The sequence below is a fragment of the Nanorana parkeri genome, unplaced genomic scaffold, assembly GCF_000935625.1.
Source record: "Nanorana parkeri isolate BGI_ZX_2015 unplaced genomic scaffold, ASM93562v1 scaffold775, whole genome shotgun sequence".
NCBI lineage: Eukaryota > Metazoa > Chordata > Amphibia > Anura > Dicroglossidae > Nanorana > Nanorana parkeri.
This window is the reverse complement of record NW_017307043.1, coordinates 204,148-214,190: the sequence shown is the minus strand read 5'-3', so window position 1 is coordinate 214,190 and position 10,043 is coordinate 204,148. Positions and strand designations below refer to the sequence as shown.

Genomic DNA, 10,043 nt, shown 5'->3' with positions numbered 1-10,043 from the left:
TGTGGGGGAGAGTGGGGGGGGGGGGGGTGGTGGTAGTGGTTCAGAATGGCACCATGTTCCATGTTGCATCCTAAATATGGGTGTAACATGGAACAAATTAAAGGTGGAATTAGCCTTTAATGACACATAGTAGATCTTGTTACTGTTTCTGTGTATCGTGCCATGTCAGGAATGTATTCAAGCAGACCTGTAAAGTTAGTGAAAGGTCCACTCTAAAGAAGAACATTTAAGGCAATTTTAGGAAATCTTTTCTTTCTGTCTTTGAAAAGCACACTGCCCCATTAATATTATGGGTCAATGCACTTCTAACAGACAGGCATATATTGGGAAAATAGGACTTCTATGTGTCCAATATCTTCTCTAAAATATGATAGCTGAGAAAGTCTAAACCAGGAAAAAGCTGTTCTCCTGTAATGCAATAGAAGGGAGCCCTGCATGCTCTTTGTAAGCTGTATTCATGGTCTTTGGAAGCTGTATTGTCAGTCATTATGATGTAGAATAGTGGGTAGGCATGGATACACATATTGTTTAGGGTGCGGAGCTTTGGTATGGGAAAAGATCATTTCAAATGATTTCAACAGCTCATTATTTTAAAATAATAACCCGTGATTCTTTTAGTGTGAAGTCAGCATTGTGCTTCATAATTAAAAAATCACTCTTTATTTTCCCAGAGTTTGTTATATTTTCACTATGGCTTATACAGTAATTATGATCTAGTGTGACAAATGGAACAAGATTAAAATGTCATTATTCTATGAAAATGGACAATTAGTAAACTATTCCATGGCTTGAAAACTGCCAATTATGAAAACTTTTCATGTTCGTGCCAGGTGGAAATAAATTTCTTGTTATCTAGAGAAAAAAAATGATTGTGTAAGCAAAAAGGTAGCGGAAATATAATTCTAATGTTAACTGCTCCCTATTTTTCTAGCCTTCATTAAACTCACAGCGGGTCAGGAGGATTAAACAGGACCCATATATTATGACAAGGAGTTGGTAATGGAACATATCAAACAATCTTTTTTCATAATTAGTGGTTTTTATTTAAAACAAATGAATACACTGCAGAAAAAAAAAATATTATTAATGAAAAAGAAAGCGTGGAATGGGAAAGTGGGAAATTATTAAAGTGGACCTAGCATCAGATATATTTATTTAGGTTAAGTGAAGATAAGCTAAGGGGTGTTTTATAAAAGTTCAGCCTGCCTTGTCGCAGCACAGATGCCATTCGTGCAGCATTAGCACCCCTAGATGGTGCCGACGAGTATAGGAATCTAGTACCCTTAGAGGGCACAGACGAGTGTAGGAATCTAGCACCCCTAGATGGTGCCAATGAGTATAGGAATCTAGCACCTCTAGATGGTGCTGACGAGTATAGGGATCTAACACCCCTAGATGGTGCTGATAAGTATATGAAATCTAGCACCCCTAGATGGTGCTGATAAGTATAGGAATCTAGCACTCCTAGATGGTGCTGATAAGTATAGGAATCTAGCACCTCTACATGGTGCTGATAAGTATAGGAATCTAGCACCCCTAGATGGTGCTGATAAGTATAGGAATCTAGCACTCCTAGATGGCACTGATAAGTATAGGAATCTAGCACCCCTAGATGGTGCTGATAAGTATAGGAATCTAGTACCCCTAGATGGTGCTGATAAGTATAGAAATCTAGCACCCCTAGATGGTGCTGACGAGTGGCAATGTACAGACCTTCAGTTATGGACTACAAGTGCAGTGATGTCACCACGCACTTGTACTCCACTGAGAACTATGAGTCCCTCTGCCGCAGTTGTTTCATTCACAGCTTCTGTGGATAAGTCTGTAAATGAATGATAGGGGGGGGGGGGGGGGGGTGGTGGTAGTGGTTCAGAATGGCACCATGTTCCATGTTGCATCCTAAATATGGGTGTAACATGGAACAAATTAAAGGTGGAATTAGCCTTTAATGACACATAGTAGATCTTGTTACTGTTTCTGTGTATCGTGCCATGTCAGGAATGTATTCAAGCAGACCTGTAAAGTTAGTGAAAGGTCCACTCTAAAGAAGAACATTTAAGGCAATTTTAGGAAATCTTTTCTTTCTGTCTTTGAAAAGCACACTGCCCCATTAATATTATGGGTCAATGCACTTCTAACAGACAGGCATATATTGGGAAAATAGGACTTCTATGTGTCCAATATCTTCTCTAAAATATGATAGCTGAGAAAGTCTAAACCAGGAAAAAGCTGTTCTCCTGTAATGCAATAGAAGGGAGCCCTGCATGCTCTTTGTAAGCTGTATTGTCAGTCATTATGATGTAGAATAGGGGGTAGGCATGGATACACATATTGTTTAGGGTGCGGAGCTTTGGTATGGGAAAAGATCATTTCAAATGATTTCAACAGCTCATTATTTTAAAATAATAACCCGTGATTCTTTTAGTGTGAAGTCAGCATTGTGCTTCATAATTAAAAAATCACACCGTTGGAAGTTTTCAACAGCATGTTGTGAGTATGGGAGCTTTTCCAACCTATGTGGCACTTCCATGGAGCTTACAGCTGGGACACATTGTGTAGTGTTTCTCACTGGCATGAACAATGCTCTGTGAAGACATGGAGTCGCTTTTTTAAGGTGCTGGTTACCAATGTGCTTCTTGGCAGCATGTCAGGGGATTACAAATATATTTGTAGCAAATATAACAATAGTTAACCCAATTTAAGCACTGCACTAGTAAAGATAAATAAATATATATAAATATATCCAAAGAAGATATAGAGGCACCTTTTTTGGAGAAAGATGGACTGAACTCCATTGAAACGTTGACAATAAAACACTGATGCTTTGACTTATCTCCACTGCAAGACTCATGAGTGCCTCTATTTCTACCTTGAATTTGCATGGATATTTTTGTGGATGTGCACCCGGGCCTTTAACTCACAAATAGAGTGCGGTGGCTACCTTTGGGACTATATACTGTATATATAGTTATATAATACTAGTAAACCATGAATTAACCAACTTATATGTAGTTTTATAATAGGCAGAGACCAAACATTGAAGTTTACCATATCTATTGGATAATTGACAATAGTTCCTCCAAAACTCTGTTAAACAATGCAGTTGATTTTGGCAGAAGGATGATCAAAACATGTTGATGACCCCTCTGACCATTAGTTTGCCTGTTACTAGTTTTATTACTTACGCACCAAATTATTTATTACTTGGCTTAGTAAGTGTACCTGGGCTGTTTTTGGGGTCTGTTAGTTGTTCACAATTATAGTAGCACACATTGTACACATGCCAACTTTAGGAATGGGTTTCGATTTCTTTGGGCTCAAGGCAAGAAATGTGCACAATTTTAAAAGTAATTTCTATGGGCTTTGTATACTATGTAGTATTTTTCTCAACATTATTTTAGCTAGATTTTAAACCTGCAGGCGATCAATGGTAAAATGGGTTCTACATTTCAGCCTAATCCCTCTTTACATTCTAAGACATCATTATATCTATAGCATTGTTCCAGGTGGTCTTGTCCATAGTAAGCTCTATCAGACATCTATCTTTTAATGTGTCTGGTTAATGTCAAGTAACGTGTATTGCATTGATTACACTACATACAGAGAGGAAGTGTACATGGCAAAATACAAGTATATTGGCAACAGGAGATCATGGTACTATTTAAAACAACAATAATTATACAATATATTTTTTATAAATGTTTTTTAAGCTGTATCTTGAACATACCTAGTCCCTCAGGGCTTCCACATATTCATTTCTAACCTGCCAATCAATAATGATTTCAGGACACATGCACCTCAACTTAGACATAAACACTGATTAATTGTTCCCAAGGGACACATTTTTGTCTTTAGGTGTAATTGTGTTCTTTTTTATTGGATTTTGGCTTCGGTGAAGCATTGCTGCGCACAAAGCTTGTTTGGTCTGTTCAGTGGCTTTTCAGCATTAAGTATAATGTACTAAAGTGATTGATTATTTAGAGGCATTGTTAAGCTTGTGCAAGTTTGGATCTCTTTATTGCTTAGAAGCCTTTCCATCCACTAAGCTTGTCCCAGTGCGTTAGACATAATCTGCCTGTTCTCTGTCAAGAGTGTCTTATCTCTAATTTGTTATCTCTTTTAAACAACGGGACTGTTTTATAGCCCTGGATTTCCTAGTCCACTTCATTTGTGGCAGGTGTCAATATCCCAGGAGTCATTAGTGAAGGACCATTTTCATCCCCACACTTTGGACATTAATGCTTCCCTTTGTTCACTCAAGCTTTGACAAGGAAGAAATAACAGAATTATACTCCTTGGAAAGAAAAATCAAGTGCTGTTCTACGTTCATCATATACTCGTGCTAGAGTAATTGAAGCACTTTAGTTGCATAAAATAACTTCTTCACATACCAGCCATTCACATTAAAAGGAAACAGGGGACCTTTATATATTTACTGTTATTCATATTGTTTATGTTTTAAAGTGAAGCCTGCACTGATAGCATTAGCTTTTACTTAAAGGGCTATTTAGAAAAGCATTAGTCTGAAATAGAAGCTTGCTGAGCATCACTTCTGTCACATGCATTGGTTAAAAGAAACCTACGAGGTTGGAAATATGGGAACTGCTTTTGCTCTCTTGTGCATGCTTCACTGCGGTCATCCTAATCCTAGCACTTAAACCTCACTAACCTGCAACTATCACCAAGAAAGGGAGTTCAGATCTTTCAGACTTCACTGATTGCATGCATGTTCCAGGGCAGTTGTTGCTCAGTATGGAAGCCAGGATCAGTATGACAAGTCCCAAGTTTGCAGCTTTTAACAAAAGTCCATTAAGGACTGTTAAGTTGTTACAAGTCCACTCTTAGTATTAATACATATCAAAGCAATATCATCCACAAGGCACTCCTACGCAGGAGCCTAGGACCTGATGGCTTTTAAGGGGTCCAAGTACAACCCTTATGCTCCTGCAGTAAACCATGAGGAAAGCACAAATGATCAATGCTGTGAATCTGCCTTTCACTTCACAAGAGAGGATGAACTTGTAGGCAGTTGGTGCCTGGTGGGCCATGTCATTACCAACAATACAGGTGGGACAGCTTCTCTGTGTCTTTGGCAATTTTTATTATTTTCAATTATATGGATGGGGGAGGAGGGGAGCAAAAACTGCTGCCTTCCCTGGGGCTCCATTCAGCTGTAATCTGTCAACGATACATATTATTGTAATTAAAAATGTTATTAATATGGTATGTGTTGTAAATTAGACAATACTGTCATCACATGCAGTCTTTTACAAAAACAATAAGTCTGTAAAATAAAAAAAGAAAGGTTTTGCAATACTGCTGCCGAACTTAAAGACCACCCACTAGCCCACTAGTTTGGCAAAGCCTGCTGGAAGTTGTAGTGGCATTGCACTTTGCTCAAACCCTTTATTTTACAAGTAATTGAATGAATGAATAAATAAATAGTCCCCGCCAGCCTGCTTTCCATTAAATTGAAGGTTTCTAATACCAAGAGCTTTATTAGTAGAACTTTAAAGCAGAGCCCATGGAAGTAGCTGCCGAGTTAATCCTCACAGTAGCAGCTTAGACTGTGTCTTTCTAGGACTAGTTAATGGTCATAAAGTTAAGATGATGTGTGCAGATGGAATTTCAATTAGCTTGGTTTTCAATGATTTATAGAGAGTCTACATCAAGTAATTGATCCCTCAGCACCTAATGCCTGTTTAACATCCTCCTCCTTACAGTATCGTAGCCTTCGCCACAATCCATCTGGTGAAAACACTGAGGCTTTTGTTCTGGCACTATTTATTGCCTACATGGCCAAACCCCAGTTCTGTTCCTGTTGGATGTACTCTCTCTCCCAAACTGCAAATGACAAATTGTTACATTCTGAAGTGTGAAAATTAAATTCCCAATTATTCCAAAATAGTGAACTGTTGTATGTTTAGCTGGGGAAATTGAATGATTTCCAGAAAGAACACATTACTGGCGTCATTTCTTATTTTCACGGTGCTATAAATATGAGCGTGAAAAGGATTTCTTGATTAAACAGAGCAGATATTAGTCGGACATGTTAACCATGACCGCTGTGGAGTAATGCAGAATTTATAAGGCGACATGGTGCATTGAAGATTGCTGAGACTAGTCTTAGTCTCAAGAAATGGATAGGGTAACTTACATATAAAGCTGAAAGACTTAAGGAATCACAGGTCATAGAATAATTTGTAATGTTTTTTTTTTGTCTAAAACATCTTTCCTAGGTATAACTTAAAGCTGAAAACCAGGCAAACATACAAGACATAAATAATGCAGTTCTGCATTCTTTAATACATCTTTAAATGTATTTGTTAATGCAAGCAGCGTAAGTACCTAACTTTGACTTGGTATACGTCTCTGTAAAGCAGAGCTTATATTGGTAGAGAGAGAAGCAGCACAAGTAGACAATCAGTTTTGCTATCGTGCAAGTAGCATCCCAATTAGATGATGTTGGAGCTTTTCCTGAGATATCAGTGGACACTGCTGTATTTCTTTTAGTATTATAGCTGGAATGATTATTGTTATAACAAATAGTATAACTAAATTGGTAGCTGAATAAGGCACTGTTCCCACATGAGCGGTTTTCTGCTCGTATTATACGCGCAAATACACGCGGAACCGCTGTAAACATTAAAAACAATACATTCTAATTATGTATTGTTCAGACTATTGCGGGGACTGTCTGGTTTTGTCCTGCAAAATAGTCCAATTGTGATTTCAGGGGCGGATTCCGCATGTTCACGGCTATAGTAACGTACGGAATATGTGAGTATGTTAAAGTTTGTGCGGTTTCGGTCTGCACGGTTTCCCATCCCCCCCTCCCCCCCCATTTTTGCTGCTATGTATAAATGGAGCCTTAAAGAACCAAGTGCTGCATAAACCCTGTTGTAATGGTCATTTTGTGTTGTTGGGTCTAATACATGGATGTGTCTGAAGAGATTAACCTTTTTTACTTTTTCAGGGGGAGAATTTAAAAGAGGTTTCAGCTTGCCTTCAGATTTGTCTTTGTAACTTCTTTTTAAATCTTCTAATGCTTAATTGGGACAAATCTACAATTGTTTTTGACAGCAGTGATGAGGAAAATCAAAGGAGAAGAATGGGATCTTTTTTAAAATTTCTTCTCTGAACTAAAAACTAAATTCTAAAATGTGATTTCCATTCTGGGAAAAATGGTATATATTGTAATACGCATGTACTAGGCACAAAAGAAACATGTTTAATACATATCTCAGTATGGACCTGGTGCTGGAAGAATAGTGTGCAGCAGTCTGAGTATTGCACTCGCAATAGACTGATCAGGGTTGCAATGCCTTGCAGGCACAAAATGCATATAATCCAAATTTGTTTCTTTTTTGCAACATGGGTGCATTTGTTCTTTTTAAAAGAGAGTAATATGCCTTTATAGAACGATTGCACTTAAGGGCCTGTTCACACCGAATCCGATTTTCAACGGATACCAATGGAAGGTAACCTGAAAAATGTATGGGCGTGAATGGGACCAGTTCACACCACTCCATTCCATTGTGTTGCGTTGCAATGTGCTGAAAAAAGTAGAGCACTCTACTTTTTTTCATTGCACCATAATGGAACGTGTCAAAAATGGATGAAAGTGCTAAGGAATGGATCGGAAGTAAAAAAAAGAAAAAAATACATAGACATTGGTCCACTCAGAACATTTTAATTAAAATAAAGATTGGCAAAAAATAAAAAAAGTAACAACGGAACGCAGCGGAAGTTAACAGAGGTTGAAATTACAGGTCAACGGACCTCCGTTGATTTACATTTTCAGTTCGATGTTGGTGTAAATAGGCCATTAAAGCTTGGAATCTGTCCTCCTAGAAATTAAAGGTGAACTATGAGGTGAGTGATTTTCACTCAGCTTCATAGTTCTAGCCGACCTGTGGCAATGAAACTGTCACGGGTCGGCTCAGTAGATCAGGAAGTGAGCGAACACATACCGGCGCTCGCTCACTTCTCCATCCTGTGCCAGCAGAGATCCGTGACAGGGGAGGGATTGGATTCCCCCCTCCCCTGTCCGATCCTCCAGCGCTGACTGGCGGAACGGACGGGGGAGGGGGCGGGTACAGCTGGCTCTGCCTCTAGATAGACAGAGCCAGCAGTCACTCACGCAGTTGGGTGGATCCAGACATAATTGTCTGAATCCGTTCCGGCGTCTCAGTATAGCTGAGCTGTAGCTTGCGGTATACTGAGCTTTGGGTGACGGGAGGACGCTAGTTTGTGTCCTCCCGTTACCCTTAGGAGAACTATGGGGAAAGGCCTAACCCCATAGTTCTCCTTTAAAATAGGACATTCATTTCACTTATGAAATGGGTCACATGAAGACTTATACATGTTATTAAACAGACTGGTGTCAGATTTTAATTTGCATTTTAAAAATGCCTAACATTGCCACATTATTTGTTTATTATAAGAAATTTCAATTTGTTTTTGTGAAATACCATCAATAAAATATAGGAGCTGCGGTAATCCTAGGAAATGTTTATTGCATTAACATCAGACTAACGCCTCTGTTGACGAGGACAATATAATTGTATCGGAAAAGTGATACGTCCTGTTTTACAGTGAGGCATATGTTGCCGGTAACATGGAAGATGTTGATTGTGCCTGAGTGTTTTGACTGGGGTCACATTAAGCAACTGAGTGACAGTTTGACAGCTATTTCCCTCTTGTCAATGTGTGATATTGTGATTATGGAATGACACCATTAAGTACTTAATGAAGCCTTTTGTGCTCACTTGATCCACACCACGCAGATATCACAGGTCCATATGTTACTTTTTATGGAAATAACTTTAGCTATTGCTACAGCCTCTAACAACAGTTATTTGCAGTCTCTGGGGAAGTTCTATTAAGCCATCTACTTTGCCAGTAAGTGCCATTAATGCCTGGGAAATTCTAACAGTCTCTTAGCAGACTGAAAAGTGATTTATAAGCTGGGTTTGTTAGGGGGAAAAACCCAACCCTCTCATTTAAAAAGAATTTAGCATTTCATCAGCTTTATCTAACAATAGCAGGATTTTGCTGCCAAAGTGCTTCAAACATTAAAAGGAGACTTAAAACTTGTTTCTGTTAAGTTAAACTTGTTTCATTTTGCTTAAAAATTTGCGTGGATGGGTAAATTATAGAGGGAAAGCTTTGCAGATTGCTAATGATAATAATTGAAAACAAATGTCTCTTTTTGTGGTTTTTCTTTGTTTCTGTAATGGTGGATTTAAAAGTTTAGTTTTGTGTCTGAGTTTAGTTACTAAGACTTCACTGAACAAAAAAAAAAAGAAGAAATGAGCATATACTGTATATCATTCTACCTGTATATACCCTCTGTAGCAGAAAAAGCTAATGGTAAAGCATATCCTCTAATGTATAGTAAGTGTCATGGTGTCTGTGATTTCACGCTCAGTATCAGTCAATGATAGACCTTTACTCTGGACATCAGTCAATGAAAGACCTTTACTCAGGTTGAGGTATTGGCACTGTAGACTGATGATTCTTGTTCATTGGGCTTGCTTTATAAGAACTGCAAGTGTCATCCATAGCAGGCAATCGTATATATTTTTAAACCTGCTAAGTGCTATCTGCTATGTGATTGGTTGCCACTTTCTTTGTTGCCTGTTCACATCTAAGCTTAGCGTTAAACACGTTTCAGTGCACTAAACACATGCTATTGCACAATGCACCTAGTATGTATTACCATGCACTAGGTGCATTCCATTTGCCATTCATTGGCACCCCCAATGCACCTCCCGGTCACCGCGTGCTGCTGTGCACGCACAACTACTTATTTCCACCGCACTGTAATGCACTGTATTGAGGTAGCGCATGTTGCACTGGATTGCAGTGCATGACAGCCGGGAATTGCCTTGAGGGTGCCAGTCAAATGATTGGCAATACAACACACCTAGCGCACAGTAATGCACACTAGGTGTGAACGGCAGAGGCGTGTGCCACCTGTTGCATTAGGGTGTGCACAGAAAAGTACAAACACACACGTGTATATATATATATATATA

At 38.8% G+C, this 10,043-nt stretch overlaps 1 protein-coding gene across 1 annotated transcript in view; it reads left to right on the top strand.

The window, feature by feature from the left end:
- Positions 1 to 10,043, top strand: part of VCAN (versican) — a 95,741-nt gene that overhangs the window by 13,592 nt on the left and 72,106 nt on the right. The window lies entirely within an intron of this gene.